This window comes from Apostichopus japonicus, chromosome 9, assembly GCF_037975245.1.
Source record: "Apostichopus japonicus isolate 1M-3 chromosome 9, ASM3797524v1, whole genome shotgun sequence".
Taxonomy (NCBI): Eukaryota; Metazoa; Echinodermata; class Holothuroidea; order Aspidochirotida; family Stichopodidae; genus Apostichopus; species Apostichopus japonicus.
In genome coordinates, this window is record NC_092569.1 from 1,840,491 (window position 1) to 1,864,648 (window position 24,158).

At 37.7% G+C, this 24,158-nt stretch overlaps 1 protein-coding gene across 3 annotated transcripts in view; it reads left to right on the forward strand.

The window, feature by feature from the left end:
* Positions 1 to 8,111: 8,111 nt before the first annotated feature.
* Positions 8,112 to 24,158, forward strand: part of LOC139974373 (tRNA dimethylallyltransferase-like) — a 121,183-nt gene continuing 105,136 nt past the window's right edge. For all 3 annotated transcript variants that reach the window (XM_071981479.1, XM_071981483.1, XM_071981480.1), the window contains exon 1: positions 8,112 to 8,211. The gene's annotated coding sequence lies outside the window, so the exon portion shown is untranslated. The remainder of the gene's footprint in view (positions 8,212 to 24,158) is intronic.

Consider the following 24,158-nt stretch of genomic DNA (forward strand, 5'->3'; position numbering starts at 1 on the left):
TAAAATAAATGAGAGGGTCTAAAAGCCATTTTGTTCAACTGTCTGTTTATAGCTCCATGCTTATACATATTATGTGCCTATATGCCTAATAGTATATACAGTCATGTTTTGACTACTTATCGCACGAAATCAAAGATGGGCATAGGATCCGAACATTCGTTTATTCGTCTATCATGCCACCCCCCCCCCCCCCAAATCACCGTTCACTCTAATTGTATAGATGTTACCAAATATTTACCAGCGATGTAGCTATCCCCTACTCCGTTTCGCTATCGTTATCTACCCCCTACTTAACTTCCCTCCGCCCCACCCCACCCACCCCTCGCCCTTTCCTCCCTCCTACTCTGACTATACGGGGGTTTGACTTGGTTAATATGTTTATAAGGAAATAATGACGTAATCATATGACTTCACCGTTTCCTAATTTATTGATGAACCCCTTAATTCATGCCCGTCCAGTGCCCAGCCCTGATCCTTCGGTTGTGTTTCTGTGTGTAACCTATATGTACAATGATGCACACTGGAGCGAAAAGATCGGAAGGACTTTTACTGAACGAAACTCGTCAGTTAATTCTAGTACCATTTGTAGTGCTCGAAGACACACAGCCTATAGGCTACACATCAGGGCCGTATAACCTGGGTAATATCTCTAGGGAACAGCTGAGGAACATCGAGAAACATCATGTATCGTCCAAATGTTACATAGTGATGCTTTTTGATGTGCGTATACTAGAACCTGTTTTATGAAACAAATTAGTGGGGTGAGGGCCATTTCCCAAAAGGGACCATCATGAGACTATCTAAGTGAAGCGCCACCATCGGTTGGCGCGTAGCGTAGGAAGAACATCTTTTAGCAAAAATGCCTCCCAGATTGCCATAAATGGCACTTCCCATGCCTTGTAAGTTGCATTTAAACATTGTTCATTTTTGAGATCTCATGTTTTAGAAATTTACACTTCCAAAAGAAAAGGCATATAAGAAAAATTGTATTCGGTAAAATCACTTTGTAAAGGAAATATTTACTTTACGTTACTTTGTAAGCTCCGGTTTATTAATTGTTTACACTAGTAATTGAAGATATAAAAACACGCTGGGATATTCTGATGGTAGCCTATATAGCCATATTGGGATTTTAGGTGTTAAGTAATTGTTAGGTTTGTGTTATCATTATTTGTTTTACATGCCAAAAAGGGACCTGCTGGGGGGGGGGGGTGAGCTTAGTGGGTGGGCCGTGTAGGGGACTGGGGGACGCGGTCCCCTAGTAAGTGTGTTAAAAAAATATCCTGCCGTTTATACGTATCTTAGTTAAAACATTGGGGCACTGATATAGGGGCTAACAATGAAACTGATAGGCCTTCATAAAACACATAGACTTATAGTTTCACAATAGATTGCTACAAGGTTCATGCAGGTTAAATGTTAGGTGCTGTCTACGTTTATTGTTATTCGTGAAAACCAACCAAAGGCACGGTCATCTCATCCACCATCATGCATAAACGTGAAGAGCCGTTAAAGCCTTGTGTTCTTTTTACTTGAAATGCCGTTCCTACAAATACGTGCCTAGAATCTTGACGTTGCACACTACTTACTAATGAATTCAGAGGAAATACTATGAACATTTCGCTTAAACTAACTGAAATAGGGCATACTGTCCAGGTGTTCACATTGTGGTAGGCCTACTTTTTCATTTAGGAAGTGGATATCTCAGGGGGAGGCTGCCCCCGCCCCCCCCCCCGTTCCCCGCAGGCTACGGCCCTGTATAAGCCTACATTACTCTAACTAATGTACGCCTCTGCTATATAGCTTCTCGCATATCCTTTTACAGGCTCTTTGTTTTGGCTATGACACTAGTGTGTAAGACGCTTTGAACTTGGTATTCAAAAGTACTAACGTCAACATCATACCAAGGTAGGTACGTATATAGGCTATGCTAACGTTAATTTGAGCTATGCACTTGGCCCATGCTTTTATTGCTACTTCTACTTGCAGTAGTTCGGTGACCGTCAAGTCATCAAGTACAATCAGTTCGCACAACTTAGGATCGCTATGAAAAGTTCTTCCTAGTCCTATTTATCTTGATCGCTGCTTTAAATCATGTCTATCGTATGTCTCCTATATCTGTGATGACCAAGTACGTAACGTTTCTGTCCAACGCTGGTTAGCCTTTCTTTCTATGTTGTTTTTGGTATTGGAACATAGGGCTAACTCTACACTAAGCTGTACGTTAGGCCTAGTCTAATATAGTTATATCTAGACTATGCCTAAACTAGCCTAGTACAAGTATAAGTAAGAATATTGACTGATTATGATACACAAGTGATAAACACTGGATATTTGAAGGATGAAGTGTACCAAGGCCTAATTATAGACCAATCCTAATTTAGGAATCTGAGGTTCAAACGTATTTTGTAATTTTAGGGTAGGCCTATATAGCCTGGGCCTATGTGATTTATGACCAATCGACAATGGGAGCTAACTAAGCAAGCCTAGCATATATGTAGGTATAATAGGACTAACTTAGTCTCAGTCCCAGCATAAGTTTGAATGGTTTGTAAGTTAGGCCTAATGTATATCTTCTATAAGGCCTCGTGCTGGGATGTGAACTTTCTAAACTAGCCTAGGCCTATCACACTGGCAGCTTATAGTTGTTACATGCATGTGGATTATAATCGAGGGTATACTTAGTTATATACTAGGCTAGGCATAACGTTGTGCTATTTGCAGACATACATGTGGATTAGCCGGGGGTAGACCTATACTATAGTTATAGGCTATAGGCCAAGCCTACACAATGTCAATGAACTTACAAAAGTTTTACCATGAATATCAAATTATTTAACTAATGATACATTCGTGTCTGTGGGAGGTGAGGGTGAATATATGTGAGGTATATTTTTTGTATAAATAAAAGTTGACTATTGCAGGAGCTTAGATTGACGGTGATTGTCTATAGTGACCAGACACACACCGTTCCAAAGGAAAGATCACAAAGGCGTGTAAACTAGTTGTCCAATTCAACAGAGGAAACCTGAAATCAAAGCAAGAACTGACATTTATTAATAAACTAGACCTATTAAAATATATACTTAGTTACAGAGTATTGAACATTTCTAATGGAAAGGTATCAGCTCCAGCAGAATGGGTCATTGTTAATCTTAGTAAATGGGATCAACACACCTAGTCACAGAACAAACACACTGCAAACAGGGTTTCTAGTTGTTAATCAATGCTTGTAATCGTACACATTTCATAAACCTCAGAAGTGATTGTAATAATTATATAATTATAACTCTACAGCTGTTAATATTTTTCAACTATTTTCAAATTGCCAATTACTCTGTAAACTGATAAGTTTTCTTTTATTTATTTACCCATTTATTTTTTAATTTTAAAGTCCAGGGATGGAACAGGCTTAATATTGCCACAGGTTCCTCCTCTCATCATTATGGCTGAAAAACATACATGTGAATATTCAATCTTTTACCTTTCACAGCTACGTAATCTTAATAATTAATATATATTAGCTTCAGTCTGTTGCTACGGTGATTAAGTTATAAATTCTAGTAGCATAAGGGGCCAATGGTACCTATTTCAATCACCTTTCAGCCTGGTTGAGAAGCCTACATGCCCTAATTGTGTCGTACTGTATTTTTCAGTGACGTGATGATCTTCGATCTAACCACTCATGCGCACCCTTTTCTACAGATTTTACTTCCACACAAGTTCCTCTCTATTTATACGATATGTGGCTATAGAAGAATTGCAATGTGGGAATAATGTGTATGAGTAATTGGGACAAGAGCATACACATAATGAACATCTAACTATAGTAGTGACTGAGCCCTTCATTCATATTACTACAGTAAAATAACTTTCACCTTAACAACTTGACACAGATGTTATATACTTTGTTGACATTCACCAGTCAATTATTTCGCTAAACGAATCCCTTACGGTGAGAACTTCTTTGACATTCTTTACCTTAAATTTGTCTTGAAGTACCTATAACCGCAGCCTCCACGGGGATACGGCGAATGCAACAATATTTGATTATATATAATGTAGCCGGTGGCATATGCAGAAGCAACGATCACAATAATAATAATAAAGACAATAAAACACGCACTCTAATGTAACCGTCGCGTCCAGATGAAGCGTAAACAATTTACTATATATATACCAAAGCAGTCTCTCGCTTCAGTAAAGTCTTTACGTTCTGTTAACTTTATATACATCGTCTACGACCTTCGTCGTGATCTTAATGTATGTATATTAGCGTCCGTCTGTTGCTACGGTGATTAACTTATGTATAGATACACTATATATACTGTCTGCTGACAAATACACCGCAAAGAGACGCATTAGCATGAATGTGTCACTTTCTGGCATGATGTCATTCTTAATCATCTGACGTTTTTTAACAGTGTACATTTAAACCTTGAACACATGGCTGAAAAAATATGCTCGTTTGATTTTAACTTTTTTTTTTTTTTTCATTCTTTAATGCTGAATGATTTGGGCTTATGAAGAAAGGACCGTGGCTTTATACTTCTACGTATGGAAGTGTGCTGAAGATATTTATATATGTATATGTATAGGCTATGCTAAAATGTAAGTGGTTTTGGTACAGATGTAGGTCGGTGTGCAGGGCGTATAGGAAGTCGTCTATACTTTAGTAGACATAGGCTATTCGATGAACACAGCGAGGTGATTATACATAAAAGGTAAAAGTTAAAGATTGCATGTATAGTATCGTTAAGTTATCTCTATATTTCGGAAGCACTTAAGCATGAGCAGGATGAAGGCATGCCATGCATGCTAATGATAAAGGCAGCCTCAATTAGCTCGCCATGCACGCATAAAATAATCTTTATAGATCAATGTACAGTCAGTATAGTGACGCCGATTAGAAGTATTCGGGTCGTTTCGGTGATTCAGGGAGGGACCGGTTTCAAGTATGGGCCCGGGTGAAATATGGGAGAAATAATTATGTATTCTCTCTTTTTTTTTATAATGCACTTTATGGAATGAAAAGGACTTCGAAAAGGGGTCGGTTGAAACCTGATTATAGTCGGTGATTTGGCAATATATCGACGCCCCGCCAAATGTAATACATACACGCAGTAGCGATTATGCACACAATAATATATCATGTATACTCCACTGTCCAAGTATATAACGCAGTCTTGATGAAAAGTAACGGAAATTTATCATACCAAGACATTGCAGCAAGTTATATGGTGAACTGCTTTCCTGTTTCTACAGCTTTCTGGTATTCAAAAGACAGAGAAAATATTTATAATAATAATAATAATAATAATAATAATCAGCAGTTATTTTTACGACGCTTAAGCGACCACAAATGTGGGAGAAGCCCGCAAGGGCTTATGGATTACAACTTACACGTCGGGTGGCTTCCAAATCAACATTTTAACTCAAATTTGGAATCTTTTCAATTTAGAAAACCATTTCAGATGGGAAAACCGTAGATTGCTCTTGGATGAAAAACCCACCTTACTATGGCCCGGCCGGGAATCGAACCCCGAACCTCCCGATTACTAAGCCTCATTGCTTCAAATGCCACCGCCTTTATCCACTCGGCCACTACACTAAGAAAAAAATAGCCTACAATTTGAGCGCGGTAATGTTGTTGCTTCATGAGGTCTTTTGAGAGTCCAGTTAAATTTTGTCATTGAAATTTGAAGAAATGCCCCCCCCCCCCCAATCCCACTTAAAACTATTCTAAAGCTGCAACAGATGCATACGGTGTAGTAATCCGTATAGTTGGATTCCAAACGCATGATTAACAGCGCATGATTCACTCTGTACCGTTTTTCGGAGAAATCAAAGCGACCCCTGTCCCATATTTACTTGTGCTGGTAAACTTTCGTATACGTTGCGGTATAGATAATAACCCTTTCTATCGGTCGTAATATTTCAGCGAAATGTCCTCGTCCCCAACAGATTATCACATAATTAGTTTTTTTTATACATTGTATGTATGACTTGGTATGCGCTTACCAAGAGGAACGCTGATGAGGGTGAACATAAAAGCTAGTATATTGTGCAACGTATTAGTAGTAACCGGAATCAATGGTAAATGAACATATGAGATGGAATAAGTGTGTGTGTTGGGGGGGGGGGGTCGGTGTGTGTGGGCGGGGGGTGTGGTGTGCCTGAAGGGGATCAACTTTGTACAGCTCGAACAGGATCCCATCACTATACACAACTGAGTATGTGGGGGGGGGGGGACGGAGGGGAGGGATTATTTGGGAAGGGGAGGGAGAATTTGTGGGAAGGGGTGGTAGACAGGGAATGGGAGGGTATCGTACAGAAATAATGATAACTGCTTCATCATAATGCCAAACATTTGTATAAACTATAGGACTACGCACGAGGGAACAAACAACTGTATACAACAGATTCAACAACATTGTCAACATTATCCGCATCAATATGAACGAGAGAGTAAAGACATTAACAATATAGTAACATTATATACTCCTTAACAGCTCAACAACGGGATTAATTACAACACCCGGAATAATGTCAACATATATAACCAAACATAATCTATTATAACCACATTAAGTGAACCTCAACAACAACAAATACTTGATTAAGTTAAGAATAAGTTCGCTTCCGATGCACTTGTTGGTTCTACGGTTTTCGGTTTGGGTTTTGTTTTTTAATGAATGTCTTTAAGATGTATTTGCTCTGAGGTTCTCTTGTTGGTCTGTTCGAATCGTTTTGTTTGTGGTAAAACTATTGGTTACTTTTGTTACCTCGAAATTCAGGCTATCAACTGGCTAAAAATACAAAAAAACAACAACAAGAAAACACAAAATAAACCCCACAAAAAACAGAGGTTGATGGAGAGGAAGAGAAGGCGGCTGTGTGTGTAAATGCACAGTGAGAGTTTGAGAGTCCTCTAGTTGGTGACAAAACTTACGATTCCGGTGAGCCGCTGGATATTCCCAAACGTCTTCAGTGTCCGAAGCTTGTCAATGGAGATCGAGTACGTTCATTTCAACACTAAGTCCATAGTACAATATAACCTTACATGTGTTCTGAGTATAGATTCTGGGGGGTGGAGTATTGCGGTGGGTCGTGGGGGCCTAATAATACACACCCATACACAATACGAACAGATAACCAAGTAAGTAGATGCAACCTTTTGAGTATTCAACACCAGCAAGGCACCACACCTTTACCATCAAACCCCAACACCTCTACGGGAGTAAATTCGTATTTGGTTATCATTGCTCGTATAGCTTGTGAGTTCATTAAAAAAAGAAGTAATAATTAAAAGAGAGTGATCGAGTGTAATGATAGTTGAAAGTTGAAATTCCCCAAAAATGAACATATATAGTACGGGTAAAAGCGTTATTATAGAGCGCCCTCAATTTACTTTTCCCGCCAAAATGAGCTTGTGAAAAACGAAACGACGTTTGATATACATCTCTGATTTGTTTAGTGAAATTGAATATATCTACGCGGCTTCTTCGTTCGATGCAACTTATGTAAAGGGAAGAGAACTACCATCTTATATAGTAGCTCCCTGGTCTAGGGAATTTGGTATAAGAACGGGTTAATCATATTAAGGAACGCCAAATGTTTCTATTAACAACAAAAGTAGGAAAACCAAACTTGCAGGTGTACTACTAAGTCAAGATTGAAGTAGTTACGTACAGATAACTTGAAGCAGAAAATACACACATGCACACACTTACATAGCCTACACAAGTTAAATGACAATGGTTTTCTTTTTTGAAAGTATACTGAAAATACAGCTTCAAATCAAACAAACGTCTGAATTTTAGGAGGATTATAGGTGGGAGTCGGCTAAGCCGGATTAAGCGGAGGGGTGCAATAGAAGAGGCAGGTCAACAACATATACAGCTTAATTGAGGCAATTTTATGTCTCACGCATCACGAAAAGGCTCCCTCCCTAACTTCAATTTATTAGGCTCGTCGGTCGAACATACACTACAGGTTGTCATATATAGTCCTCACAAGCTTTGAGAAGGGGGCGGGGGGGGGGTGAGAGGGGGGTTCTCAGTCGACGAATGACTAAGAAGCTTCTATATATTTTTCTTTCTATCCTGCAGATGAAATGAAGATAAAAAAGATGTTACGATGAAAAGGTATATTCCACACTTAACTTCTACCAGCTGCGCAACTTCTTCGAAAAGCCACCGTGTGAACAAGGTCAGTTTATTCATTTTGCTATTTTATTTTATGCTTTATTTTGCATCCATTTATTTGATATGGAGATAATTGGTGTTAACATCTGCTTTTTTAATCTGAAATCTCTACGAAATACTGTACACATTTTACGATATAGTACAAAAGCTGAGTGCTCACGGGGTGTTAACACTCTAGGGTTGCTCATTAAGAGAGTAACTACCTTATCTAAGAGATTACAACACAATAGTACTTGGCCAAAGGAAGATTCTTTACTTTACGACAAAACCCGAGCGGCTTATCATTGTATTCGTTGGTACTGCAGATAACAGAACTTGCGAAATAAAGCAGATATCCTAATCGCATACACTATAATGTATATATATATATACGTACGATATACTCGCGTCAGCGTACCCCAACAATTAGGATTATCAGCTGTTGTAGTTCCCACCCCGTTTGCATTATCACCCACATACCCGAATCAAAAGAAGCAACAATAGATTAAATAGGCTAATCTATTATGGCGACGGGGGTGTGGACATTGACTCGAACAAGGAGGCATGCAACAGCTGTGGCAGACAATAATTATTGTGTACACAAGTCTGACGAAAAAGTGAATATACGCGTAAATTCTAACTACGGGTTTTTAGTCTTTTAGTCAAAGAAAAGAAGCAAAGTAATGGTTCAATTGATTAGCAATTTGAGGAATTCAATGGGAAAAAAAGGTCGCCGGCTGCAGAGAACCTGCATGTGTTTTTTGTGATGAAATCAGATGCAGCAACATTTACAATATGTTACACATGAACTTGGAGAAGAGACATGCAATTTAAATATGACAGTACAAATACATACTTTGTGAAGAGATGGGGAGAAGGATATTGGGGTGGGGATGTAACATGTATACTACCCTGTAAACCACGATATGAGAGTAAAGTAAGATAAGACTTGTTGCCCACCCATGATATGGGGGTGTTCCTCCAATACCGAAAGTTATCCCCATTATGGTTCGGGCAGGGGAAGTGTATGTAGGGGAACAATAGCTCCGGTCCCGGGGTCAATAAGGAGGCCACGACAAATATTCTCATTTTCATAATATAAATGGAATTATGAACAATTATAAAAGGGGACCTATTGATATAATTGTCCCAGGGACCCAACATTTGGTTCAGACGCCACTGCTCTTATAGATAACATCGATCTAAATTATAAACGAGGATGTTTTTCTTCGTCGTAAGGCACCAGTGGTATCCACTATTCACCAAACATGACGATTAAACTTTGTTGGCTGTTGTAATTATGTTCCCTGATATAACGACGGAACACTGCTTATAAAACAAGCCATTTCATTGCGTATATATATACCAAAGATGTTTACCTATAATTTATATATTTTTTTTTTATCTGTTGACCACAAATTTGGTGTAGCGATAAGCGACTAGAATATATAACCACAGTTTCAGATAAGTAAGATAAGTAAATATTTTGTTTATTGATCGATCTACACTGAAGGTATAAGAAAAATCTCTGATAATTATTTATTAACTACGCAGCGTCTGATATGTTTAAGAACATAACATCTGTACACGACAGACTTTATCACTTGTTTTTGCTCCTCACCACAAAACACTTGTTTGTGACAGTTAATGATGATGATTAATTATGGTTTAGTCTGGTGGAGGTTCGGGGCAATTTGGGAATTGGGGAGGGGGGGGGGCTCAATTTTCAAGGGGCACGTGACTTTGAATTATTGAGGGCGTTTGTATGAGTCCAAACTATTTGAAACTTTCAAACAACTGTGCTATATAAGTGTTAGGAACACGATATCAAGATGGAGTTTCCAACTCACAGTGTTGAATGGGGCCCTAATCTTCACATGAGTGACATATTGTCTACTATCGGCATATCACTTTAAAAGCTGTGCAATGAAGAAAGAATGAAAAAGAAATAGCCAATATATACCAACAAAGAACATGGAGAAAGAACAGAGCAGTCCTGATCAGAGAGGGGTGGGGGGGGGGGTGTGTCAAAAAGGGTGCCTGGAAAAAATATGGGATAGAAATAATTGTTTTCTCGTTTTCGTAATAAAAATTTGATTGCAAAAATGATGAAATCATTATAAGAAATGGGCTCGGCGAAATATGTTTCCTCGGGAATCCGACCCGTTGGAACAGACTCGAGAGTCACAAAGACAATAAATTCACCGTGAGACTCTTTGTACATGATTATCATGTGTATATCATCTATGTTATTGTTGGTGACAACATGTTCTGTGCCATTTATCTCTCCGAACATATATATGTTGGAATGTTCAGGCGTCATTATAAACATGACTGCCGACGAACATACTTATCGTTGACTCGTCATATCGTTCATAGTTCATACAGAACATACTTCATGTAAGCATAGAGAACACTAAAAACAAACAATGTCTTTCGCTTACATTGAAAACCGCAACATTCTTGTAATATCTATACTAAGTTGAACATTGACGATATAAACTATATATCTTCGTAGTGGATGGGAGATAACATCTTAGAAGATATGTTACTGGCATCTAAGTGCATGGAAAGATATAGGGAATATATACCTCTTTGGTATTGGAGAGGGCAATGGGAGAGGGGGATGTGAGGGTAGGGGCGGCTATGTATCGTGAAATCACTCCCAACCAGAGCGTACTATAGGTTCATTTATATAACTGATATCTTAAACGTTAACAAAAATTCGTGTCATAGAACGATTTGAGCGATGATAGCTGTGAGTTTTCGAATGACAGTGCAGTTCTTCGCATATTTGGTTTGCTATGGCCCAATGAACAACAACGGTGCTTTTATACTTTACTTCAAACTATCTCCGTTGTGAGGAAGTAAGCTTGGTTGGTGGAGCTGAATAGACCACCGAATACCAATTCAAAGGAGTTTAGACAAATATATAAATTTGGTTTGATATGTCAATCAATGGTGTATACGGCTTGTAGTTAAACGAATCCATATATGATACTGTAAAAGCGCGTCGACTTTAGTAGGTCGAATTTTAGCATTGATATATGTCACTGTCGAAGAATTCAAACTTGGATGATGCAGTTTTCTTTCCATATAGCTATTGAGGTTTTCAAGATATTCACAAATTTAGACTAAACAGCCCAGTCGCTTTAATTGATGAACTTCACTTGTTTTTAAAAGGGTTATTTCTAAAAACTGACTGAGTGTTGTATAGAATTTTCTTTTATGAAGTTATAGCAGTGTAGTTTAATAGTCTATACGACGTATGAAAAGTTACAGTTTTACCTGAAGAGATCATTTAAAGGGAACCCCCCCCCCCCCTCATTGCAGTGTTTTAGTCTTGATATGTAACAGTCCAAGAGTACAAACTTGGATGTTGTAGTTATCTTTCTATAGTTATTGATGTTTTCTAGAGATTCACATTAGACTAGACAGCCCAGTCGCTTTTAATCGGTGAACTTCACTTGTTTAAAAGGGTAATTTCTCAAAAACTGAAGTATGGTATAGAATTACATTTATGGAGTTATAGCAGGTTAGTTTAATAGTCTACGAAATATAAAAGGAATTTTTTTTGACCTGAAGAGATTTTCTTAAAGGGGTCCTCATTGCAGTATTGCCAGTCACATTTCAATACTTCGATCCCCATGACAACGCAAATTTGTTGTTCACTCTTGATTCGTGATCTATTCTTTGATTCCAATATGGATGACGGAAAAGGACCAGAATTTTGAAAATAGCTATTTTACTGTTTTATGTTGATTAACATCACTAATATGAATATACGTCTGAGCGACGAAATGTACATAGTACCCGTACTAGAACATGGCACTTATTACGCTCCGTGATTGCAATCACCTCTGACGTAATCCTTATTAACTATGCTTTGGTAAAAGAAGTCTACAGAGGAATTACGTGTCTTGTCTTATTTGTGACTAAAATAGTTATTTTTTCCCCTCCAAATAAGAAAAAAGAAAGCCTTGCCAGAAATTTGAGACCAAACTAAAAATAAATTTTTTTCAAAGGGGCAGACTACTGTCACTGTTGTTTAAATGCTGTTTCGTGATACGGGAAGCTAATTAAAACCACGAAGGCTGTTTTATAGGAGCATAGAACACGTTGTATTGATAATGTTGTTATATGTTTTATCCGAAGTAATTCGTTTAGCTGAATGAAACCATCGAAACTCTTAGCAAGAGCTTAGAAATATGTTTTTGTTTTGCTACACACATTGTCGTGTACGCTGCATGGAATAATTCTTAAAGCGGAGTGAACCCCCCCCCCGCCCCACCCCCCCTGCAATTGCTGTTTTTAAGATGTTCGGCTAATGTCGTCACGCGTCAGTGACGTCATACTTTTGCGCATTATACAGCATGCTGTATACATAGTGGAACATATGAGGGCAGTTGAACAACGAAGCGCGCATGCGCATTCTGTAAATCATCCATTGCAAGATATGCTGTTTATTTGTACTGCTTAACAGAGATACATAAATGTTATCTTATTCCGGATATTTGTAGGTTAATCGGCGGTATGTTTTGGTAAATATAGAAGTATAATAGTGCAACCTTCTGTAATAATGCAATCCAACGAACTTCATGTCTGATAATAGTGAAAGTGGTTGGAATGAGAACGTCACCGTACATGTGAAGACGGGAGCGGAGGCGAGGAGGGTGACATGGTCATTGTTACGATGACCACATCATGTGACATCTGTACCCATTTGTCTTTTTTTTCGAGTTTGAAACAAAAAACCCGGAAATAACCGATTCTCATTACATTTATTCCCCATTTGTATTTTTCGCCCGTCTAATTGGTTGCAGAAAAGAGCATTGGCAACCCAATAACGGTTTTACAATGTCACACGGCCAATACGATTTTCTCACGGTTATCAAGTTGTTTCCTATACCGGCCCGACCCCAAGATATGCAAATAAATCCCCCCCCCCCATCTTCCATGTTGTATTCAACATAAACATCAAACAACGGTTTTTATTACCACTAATCACCACTGACCGACTATAATTCGGCTTTGTTTAAAAGCTTCGGACAGTTAACTAAGAATTCGCTTACTTTAGTAATGTCATTAATAGGCCTTGTATACGGCTTATCTGGTGGGGCGCAATAATTGCTGGTAAGATATCCATGTGTATATCTTCGTTTTTTTTTTTAGTTTTTTTTTACCCACTGTATTACCATAAGCTATTGTGGCTTAGTATCGGTATAAGTCTGTAGAATAAATCATTGGATCTAATTAAATTTCTTATGGTTGATTACAAAGCTATTCGCGTAGCTATAATTTATTAAGAAAGTTAATTTATACGCCAATGTATGTAATTATGTAGTTATACGGACATGCATAGCGACGCAAAAGACGATGTTGTATGTATATATATCATCAGAGTGATATTAACACACAAATAAAAGTTACTGGCAATGGTGCCTTTGTCATGACGCAGTGTGTTCAAATATCAGTTTTAGTATAGAGGTTTATTTTAAGGGTTCTTATATTGACAGCTTAGGGTGAGTCAAATTGGGAAGGGGGGATATAGGGCTGAAATGATCTACCCCCTCACCCCCTGCCAAAAAAGAAAACCCTCGGACATGAGCGACGCCCCAGTCAAATTAATAGCAAGCAACTAAACTACAGAGGTAACACACAAGCAGAGACATATCAAACAGGAATTTCGTTCACTTTTTTTCTTTATAGAGGGTGCAGGAGGGGTGGGGATGGGGCGAGGGGGGGGCTTTTGGGATAAAAAGAAGTTCGATGCATTAATTCGTTGTTTTAAGATAATCTTTCAACTTCATCTTGTTTGGTTATACGGAATCGGTCCTTTTGTGTTCCTCCGGCGCCATTTATAGTAAAAAGTAGAGAAATTTGTTGTTGAATTAGACTGCAGAAAAGACCTCGACTTGACCACTTATATTTATCATGGAAATAGTAAAGGAGATTTGAAGCCTAGTTTTTGTATTTTTTTATTATTATTATATTTTACTATACCACCATTATAATGTGTACAGCACCACGTATCCGGAGTTCAGTAGTCCATGGCAAGGCTTGTGAATTATTTTTTTTAGGTACATGTCACTATAGCATAGTTTCTTGACCAAATACCAATTTTCGTCTAGTGGTTTGTAATTATGCAAATTAGGTTAGGCTTACAGTAAGTTACATGATAGGGAACTACTTTGACCCGTGCTGAGTATATAGTATACCGGTGCTGTGGCCTAGTGGATAAAGGCGGTAGCATTTGAAGCAATGAGGCTTCCGCAATCGGGAGATATCCGGGTTCGATACCCGGCCGGGTCACATAGTAAGGTGGGTTTTTCATTCAAGAGCAATCTACGGTTTTCCCATCTGAAACGACTTTCTGAATTTAAAAGATTCCAAATTTGAGTTAAAATGTTGAATTGGTAGCCACCCGACGTGTAAGTTGTAATCCATAAGACCTTGAGGGTTTCTCCCACATTTGTGGTCGCTTAAGCGCCGTAAAAATAACTCAGGCTGATTATTGTTAGTTTTAGTATATTAGTCACTTGAAAGTCACTGAATAGGAGATATCAAACACAGGTGTGTTGACGTCACAAACGTTACGAACTAAAACCAGTTTTACTATATGCATAATCATTACATATTGCATTTGCGTTTTGCACTGAGGGATTTGTTTTACTTTAGCTAATACAAGTTGCACAGTAGATTATACTGACTGGGAAGTCAACCCCGTATCAATCTTTGTAAGAACACCTTGGTGGATTTTGCCTTTGGTCCATAAAAATTTGTGTCCTATATACCAAGGAACGAATATATAATGAAACTAATAATAAATAATATGACAAATAATGTGCACTACTTTTGACATTTCACATTGAGTGCATATTTTATTTTTAGACAAATATCAATCACGTGTCATGTTTAATGTGAACCTCCAATTCACCAGCCATTCCGATTATTTCTTCCAGGAAACTTCATTAAGTTTTCATGAATTTGCCGTCTTGCCGTAATTAAAATCCTCTTCGGGTGTTAAACTCGTCCTCTCCGTGGGTACGGAGTGCTCTCTAAACTACACAGACATTCTTGACATGATTTTTTTTTGTGGCAAATTCACTTCAGTCACGATCGAAGAACATACAAACAAACAAGGAAGTAAACAAACAATATAAACAAAGAAACAAAGAATCAAAGAAAACCAAACAATAATTGGCAAAATATTTGCCTTCATTTAGTGTATTGCCGGCTCGCTTCCTTTCTATACTAGTAATTCCAATCGACAAGGTCAAATACAAGAAGATGACCACAAGGTCATCTTCTGTGGATGATTTAAATTTATTGATAAATATATATATAGGGGTCTAAGGAAAGGGGGTGTCGACTTTGCTTTGAAAAATTTTGGTTAAATGGCTGAGGGTGCTTATAAATGCAAAATTGTGCTATATTTTACAACTTTTGAAACAATGTTACAGAACTTTAGACCGTTTAGGTTGTACCCGTCTACTTGTTATATCTTAATGTACTGTACACGAGGATTATGTAATCTCCCTCTCTCCTCCTCCACTCCACCCCGGAATTATACGTGGTTGCGCCCCTGGATGTACATAAACCTCCGAGAGGTCTGAATTATAACATATAGAGGGGTCTATAGAATAAGAATTTTGTTTAAACCCCAATTAGTTACGGCAATCATACAGTTTTCTTTTGTTTGCCTTGGGGAAGGGGGGGGGCGGGGTGGTGTAGTGGTGGAGGGGGAACGTTACAAACAATCAGCTGCGTTGACCTTTACGTTACCTGGGGACTTATTCTCCATATCGCTCTTTTTTTTTTCTTTTTTTTTTTGTGTGTGAAAGTTGTATTAGCCTATATAGTCACACCTCGGTCAGAAATTCCTACAGTAATTTTATTTTCCGAGAAATAAGACTTACATTAGTCAAGGCTTAATTTATTTTATCTTCCGACACTTGGATTACTTCTGGTACTGACATATAAATATAAACAACAAACCGTCTTCTTCTATCCCAATCAGGTGATTGGTATTTTAATAGCATGGATTGAACTATACGATCCGTTTAGAATTTATCTTTACATTTTCAAAAAGGACTACACGGAGGCTCTCTGGTGATCAGATAATGGGAGCCAAGCTGTATATAGTAAAACTCCAATCAGAAGTAAACAACGCAAGTACAATCATCATTAAAGAAATATATGAGCCCCCCCCCACCCCCTCCCTCCAAGAAAAAGAAATCGGCTAGATATGCTAAAACGGCGACAAAATGTTAACAAATGGATAAAACACTTTCTCCAAATATCTATAATGGATTTTTAATACCCGATTGCTTGATATCTATACTTTTGTGACCAGCTTAGTGTTTACAAGTTGCTATGGTGACATAAACTGAGGAAGGCAGCTTTCAGTGAATTTTGGTGTCATTAAACTATGTTTCCTTCTTTAGAATTCTATACATAGTTCCCTTAACCTGCATCATGTAGATGGCTATAAAAGACAACACGATGAAAAAAAACCAAGTGCACTCTTTATTCGTCTAGACAGATCTGAGGGAAGGGAGTTGGGGAGGGGGTTGCCCAGGGTCTTCAACCCTGGGTAAATAAGGGTCCCGCAGATGAAGAGAAGTGTATGCCCATTTCAAAATATATTTAAGGAAACATGAAGAGGCCAGGTGACAGGATTGTCCCCGTACCCGACCCTTGATGGCTCTTTCGAAGACCCCGTGTTTGGAATATATGATGTGGTTTTTAAATTACAAGGGCTGCGTTGCAAAGTGCACTTTATATGTGCAGTAAAGGATGGCATGTCAGACTATATATAAACATACTTCAGATTAGAAGATGGCTGAAGCAATAGAAATAAAGGTCTAATCTACAAACCTAATCTTCAACTGATTGAAATGCTAATAAAATATATCTGGTGCACGGTATTAACGAGATCTTTGTGGTACTGTACTGTACTATTTTTGTGATAATCCCACTACCTAAAGGAGTTTTGATGAACAGGTGCGGGTCAGGCTAATGGGTGGGATGGGGTGTAACCCTTCCCCCTAGGTTAAACCATACATCAAAATACGAATGTAGTTATTAGTATATACATTGCGTTTAGACCTAACTACAGACCTATATTAATAGTTTAAATGTGCCTCAAAATGACCCTGGATAAACTGAAAACTACAATTTTTGAAACGGTAACGCAAGAAGGTGGGCGACCGTTCATGCATTTATTTATCGCAGATAATATTATCACAGAATGCTTGCGGTTACTTCAGCTGAAGTATTATTTTTAGGAACGCAATTAACTTTGAAGTTTTAAAACAGATTGATTGCATGTGATTTACTCTACCAATACTAGAGCGAAACAGCTCATTAGCTATAGTATGTACTTAATATTATATAAAAGTAAATATAAAAGTGTCTGGGTGACGCCAATTTCCGAATCAAAGAACCGATTGATTAATTAATCACTTCCTCGATTCATGGTCACTTGGTAAGGCAAGAAAATAACAACTTGCAGAGAGTGTCTTAGATTGAGTAATTGTTAACCTACTTTAGCGATACTCGGTAGTGTTGGAAAATCTGACGATTCGACCCCAAAAAATTCACTTTGAGCAACAATTAAGCTCCATCTTGTAAGTTCTTTCATTAAAACAGCCATCCTTGAGGATCTGAAGTTGTATTTTTTGCGGCAGTCGTTTTTAACCTGCATATATACTCGGTCAAGTTGTGGAATATACGACGTTATATATATAAGCGTGTATTAGCGGTATGTCTCCCACGTGTGCGATATAATAATATGCCTATAGTGTTGTTTATTTTGGCAGACGGCTATGACTTGTAACTGAATATAGCCAATTAATTTGGAGTGGATTAAATATTTATGCAACACCCCCCCCCCCCCATTCCCCGGCTCCTTAATCTGTAAAGTAGTTCCCACAAACTTTCTCATTTGACGCCTGTGTTGTTAGGGTTGTATATTCGTTTGATAAGATGTAAGAAGCGTGGGACACAATACAGTCATTATGTGATGCATATCTTCATGACATTAACTTGACTGAAAAACGTTATTTATGCAAAGAAATGTGACAATGCTTCAATAAAGACATTAGAAAACAAACAACAAAACAAACAACAAAACAAACAACAAATATAAAAGAGGGAGAAACAGTAAATGAAAACGCTGTCATTCAATGGAAAGGTCTTAGTGCATTGTTGTCCTTAGGTTTTATCTCAATGAACTAAGTCAACCGTAACTTTTATATACTATAGTGTGTGTTCCAGGTTCATTGCAATCCCATACGCATGCGTCGTTGAAGAATATGCTTGAAATGAACTGATATATAGAATTTACCTCATTATCCATGATGAAGATTTCCGCTCGCAAATATCCATTGTTTGTGAAGGATATACGTTCATTCGTTCATGGAAATGTATTTTCTTTCCGTAATTCTCTTGTAAGTTGCAATATTAAGCGAAACTGTGATAATAAGGTGTGGAATTACAATTACATAGGTCTATGAATATTCATTAGTCAAAATAAAATAAAACTTAGCAAACTGCTTATCCACTAGAGAGCCTGTGTAATAGAATGTGTAAAAGTAAGTTGGCCTGACGTTTCGATCCTAGCAGGATCTTCTTCAGAGGCTAAATGACAAGTTACAGTAACAGAGGGGACAAAAACACGCACAGAATACAGACAGGTTAATGAGCACGGTGAACACAATGAGATGGATGAAAGGGGATTATAAGTAGATCCTGCTAGGATCGAAACGTCAGGCCAACTTACTTTTACACAATATTCATTAGTGTACAATGTAATCTGTCCGGCGCGCTGCTTAGTTCTCAGCTGTTGACATATTGCTATGAAGGCCTATACTGCACTATGTGTTCTAGAATCATTCTTCTCATCTCAGGCATGCGCAGCACGGACGAACATACATGTACTAGAAAAGAACTGATAGAATTACTCTGATATATGAATATTCATAAAACTTCATCAGTGTGTTAAATACAATCAATTAGGCCGATGCGTTATCATCTGTTGACAGACTTGCTATGTACTATGTGTTCTAGCACCGTTCACCTATCATGTGCATGGAGGAATATACTAGAATTGATCCGATAGAATAACGCTAATATATGAATATTCATTATCGTTACTGTGTGACGTATGAATGGAATCTGTCATGCAGTTCAGTTCTCAGCTGCTGATACTTGCTGCGTATGTACTATACTATTTGTGTTCTAGAATCGTTATTATATCATGTGCATGGAAGAATGTACAGTACTATAGAAATAAACTGATAGAATTACTTAAATATATGAATATTCACAAATGTGTGAAACGAAATCTGCCAGACGGCTGAATTCCCAGCTGTTGGCATATCTACCGTCCGTCCGTATGTTTCACACACTGAACATAAACAGCATGGGGCTGCTATAAACGATATATTTATGTTAGTTGTCATATTTTAAGTTCTCTGGCTGGTTTATTTCAACTATTTGAAGGAGAGAACGTATACATTCTTTTCCCTCTTCTTGTTATGTATCAAACTGGTTATAAATCTTGACTCGATTATGTGAAGTATAAATATGTTGTAGACCCATCGCTCGTAGTATTTGCTTTTTATGAATGAAACGTTACGTCAAATGATTAAGATCAAGTCATATGATGAATGTCGCGTATGTTATAATTAACTACGGCATGTGTGAGTTGTGTATGTTATCTATGGAGACGAGTGAAAGCTCATCGAGTGCTGCAGGGCTAATGGTAGATGACATTGGCTTCAACTGTGCGCAAGGGAATTACACATTTAAAGGGTGTGTATAGCAGACTTGTAGGACGAGTACAACAGTACTGGTACGAGCCTGTACGACAGCGTGAGTACGAGTACAACAGTATGATTTCGAGTACAACAGTATGAGTTTGAGAACAACAGCGTGAATACCAGTACACATCAGTATGGGTAGAGTACAACAGTATGAGTACGAGTGCAACAGTATGGGTACGAATACAACAATATGAGTACGAGTACAACAGTATGAGAACGAGTACAACAGCGTAAGTACAAATGCAACAGCATGAGAACGAGTACATTAGCATGAGTACGAGTACAACATCATGAGTACGATTACAACGGCAAGAGTATGAGTACAACAATATATGTACGAGTACAACAGTATGAGTACGAGTACAGGTAGAATTCCGTCTGTTATAATTTTGCTCTAGTAAGTAAGTATCTATACCCCTTTTTAAGAAAAGTCACGCAAGATATAGAGCCTGGCCACGAAAACCAAACAACTTGATCCACTCTCAACCCCAGTGCCCTTACATCGAGATTATATAATTGAGTGATCATGAGTTCATGACGGTGTTATACATCAAGTGGGGTATCACGAGTCCCTTCGAAGGGAATAGATCCCACACATGAACGCGTTTTTGAGCGATCTATTGCGTTTACATGCATATCTGAAGAGGAAAAATACTATGCACATGATCTTAGCCAAAAATGAAAATCCGAATTTACGAGTACGAACGTAGACACATAGTAAACACACAAGTAATGAATTTAGACCAATGAACGAGAACGATATCTGTGACGTCATAATTAGATTTCCCCAAGCCTGCTTTGGTCTCGCAAATAACATCATAAAATCTATAACATAAAAATAGTAATTGTTGTGAATGTCTTTGGACGAGGAAATGTCATCGGTTTCTCAAGAAAACTAACTCTAACTAATCATGTGTTTATTGCATTTGATATAGTGTTAAGGAGCAGCCCTTTAAATACATACTTTACACCGCCTCTCGAGAGCGCTCAAATTTGGCCGTCTCAAGATGTTCGATAACTGTCAGAAATATAATCTCTTGCAGAGTTGATGAAGGATACGGTTAGATGGCGGGTGACTCATGTCTGTTTCCACGGTAACAGAAAGCTACACAACTTACCTGGATGCGACTTAAAAGTGAGATGAATAAATATATAAGTGCGATGAATAAATATGTAACTTTGAAATTTATACAAACAAAGGAGTACACGAAAATTGTTGGTATATAAAATACGAAAGTTATAAGCGTTGTATATTTATCAAATGGTATATGCTGTCATTTATTAATTAATTCATTTATTAAATGACAACTGCCAGTTAACAGTAATGCTAACATAAGGCAATCTTGAATACTGACTGACAGGGAGATGGCGTAAACTTTTGTAAAAGTATAACATTAACGTATCTATCAGCTTTGTCAATTTGGCTTTTTTAACAGGCCTAATATGTTATGTCGTCCGTGGAGGGTTTAAGGTTAAAGGTATCCCCTCCACTGAGAGAGAGTTTTACAATTGAAGCGTGCTTGGATGGAAAATGGTGTTCGCTTTTGTTTTTTGTGCATGTGTGCAATATATATTAAACAATTTTGAAGGATTTTCGACCGTTTAGTTTTTGGCGCACGTATACATGTTACATTTAAATAGGTTTCATCAATATATCGCCTTAAACCATGTATCGACCTATGCGATATATCGACCTATACGATACATAGACTTAACAAGTACAGATGTATATATTGCCACTTAAATATAGATGATAATATGGTTGACACTTGCAGTTAAGTTCACGAATTCGACACCGAGACAAGATCTATTGACATACTTGATAATTCCTCGATTTCTGTGTATCTGGTACATGTATGATGGCACTGCAAGTGCTCCGTAGACAGACACTAAATGAGAATGTGCGTTGGCTCGTATGTGCCAGTATACGGTCGCCTGCGCCATACACATACTATACATACCATACATATACTATATGTCTGTAATGTGACAGTGATGGAGTACGCTTTAACTATAGCTAAAGGTGTATACATGAGTAGTCCTTCAGCCGCCACGAACATCAAACAGGTAAATATTTACACCAAAACTCAGTCATTTTATCTGCCTATGTTCGTGTGGGAGGATGAATGGGAGATTTAACCCTTTGAATCTTCGACAAAAGAAATATGATATTCAGTTACTGGAAATCTATGCTGAACAAACAAAAGCAAAAAGCACATGATCTCTGCTTAGACAAAAACAGTATTCCAGCTGATGACGTCACAATACCAACAAATGAGAAAATAAGTAGCGATGACTTTATACTTGAAATGATAAAAAATTGTAAGTTTTGTATAAAGAGTAAACACTTACATTAACCAAAATTGTGACGTCACAAAGAAAATGCTTTTAAAGAGAAGTGAAGGAATGAATGAGACGGGTTTTTGTTTTTGTTTAAATTACTATATTTTTCAATGTTTTGGTTCGTAATTCGATAAGAACGGAAATGATTAAGAGCAACGCAAATGCAAAAAAAAATTATTACAAAGAAAATTATCACCTGCTGCCAATATTGTGTCAATTTGACTTTTTGAGTTTGTTACAAAATATTACGTAAAAAAGATATATAATTTTTAGTTCAGCAATGGAGACACACCCACCCTTTTAAGAGGTTTTTGTTATTCACGAAAAATGAAATATTGGAAGAATTCGATTGGATTCTCTGAAAATGATTTAAAACTTGTTTTTTAAACTTCAAAACATTTTAATCCTCAATTTATTATTCGAAAATTAAACTTGACTAAATAAGGTATATGATGACTTGTAGAGACATGTGAGTTTATGTGTCCGAACATAACTGAGAGAGCGTACGACCAAAATCACCTGCTTTGAGATCCAGCAATAACGGATATTATGAACACTAATGTAACCAAACTTCCCTGGCGACAGTATCGTCAGAATCGAATTATACGTTTAATTAAAAAAATTGCTAATTAGCTAATTTGAGAAAAGAATAACATTTTAACCGAGTGTTTCTTATCGCAGACAATAAATAATCGAAAGCCGTAACCTTTGGTTGATTTTAGTTAACTTCGTTAAACAGAAATCACGCGTTACAATACGGTGGCTTCGTCTGATTTCAACTGCGTATGCGTCAATCGCACTTTCGGGTCATGACATGTGATACGACGCAAACGCGCATCATCTGTATAGACGGACCTAGCAGTTTGTCGTTCAGTCATGCAGCAAAACATTAATACCATCGTCACATGAGTTACGCTGATATATCATAGAATATCATACAAAGACTTTGCGCAGATGGTGGTGGTACAAATGGAGAGGGGGGGGGGGGTGGGAATGGGAGGGAAGGAGGCAGTCGTTTGCACATGAGGGGCGTCCGAACGCCCAGCCTGGTCACGGGCCTATGTATGACTAAACTTTTTAGCATATATAATTTTTTATTTATTTTTTATTTTCTTAGGTTGTTCCATAAAGTATCGTTTAATGTAGACTCTACTACAATCTAAGTATCTATGGATACTGTAGCCTTCCTATATAAGGCTTCGGTGCCTTTACTGTCTTAATTGAGAGAAGTTCAACTTTCATCACAACCTGTCTGACGAGATCATCTTAAGAGGTCACTTTGGGGGCATTTTGGAGTAATGACGCAAAGTTCATACTTCGGTTAATAAATTCAGACTTGTAACTCACAATCCCTCATAAGCCGAGGTTAGTGTCTGTTGACCTTGGGCAAATTATAATATTTGTCTGGGTCAGTTGATATTATTATTTTTCTTAAACATTTATACAAAGAAAAAGGGGGGAAGGAATCAATCATATGGGGACAAAACTATAGTGTTCTCGCCAAGTGTGCAATTAAATTTTGATTTTGAACTTTGTGGGAATATATACGCTGCTAGTTGTCTAGAAAAGCTTATAAATGTGGCCAAAGGACTCTGTGTGAGCCTTGTGTACAAGCATATTCATCTTTGTATCATATCGTTGGTTAAAAATTTAAAAATACAATCGCTGTTGACCACGAAAGGTCCTGCACATGCGTTAGAAATGGAACGGTTATCTGTTTACATGATATAAATTTAATCTTAATGTAATATTAACAAAAACGCATTGTGACTGATAAGTTTCCATGAATTTAAAATGT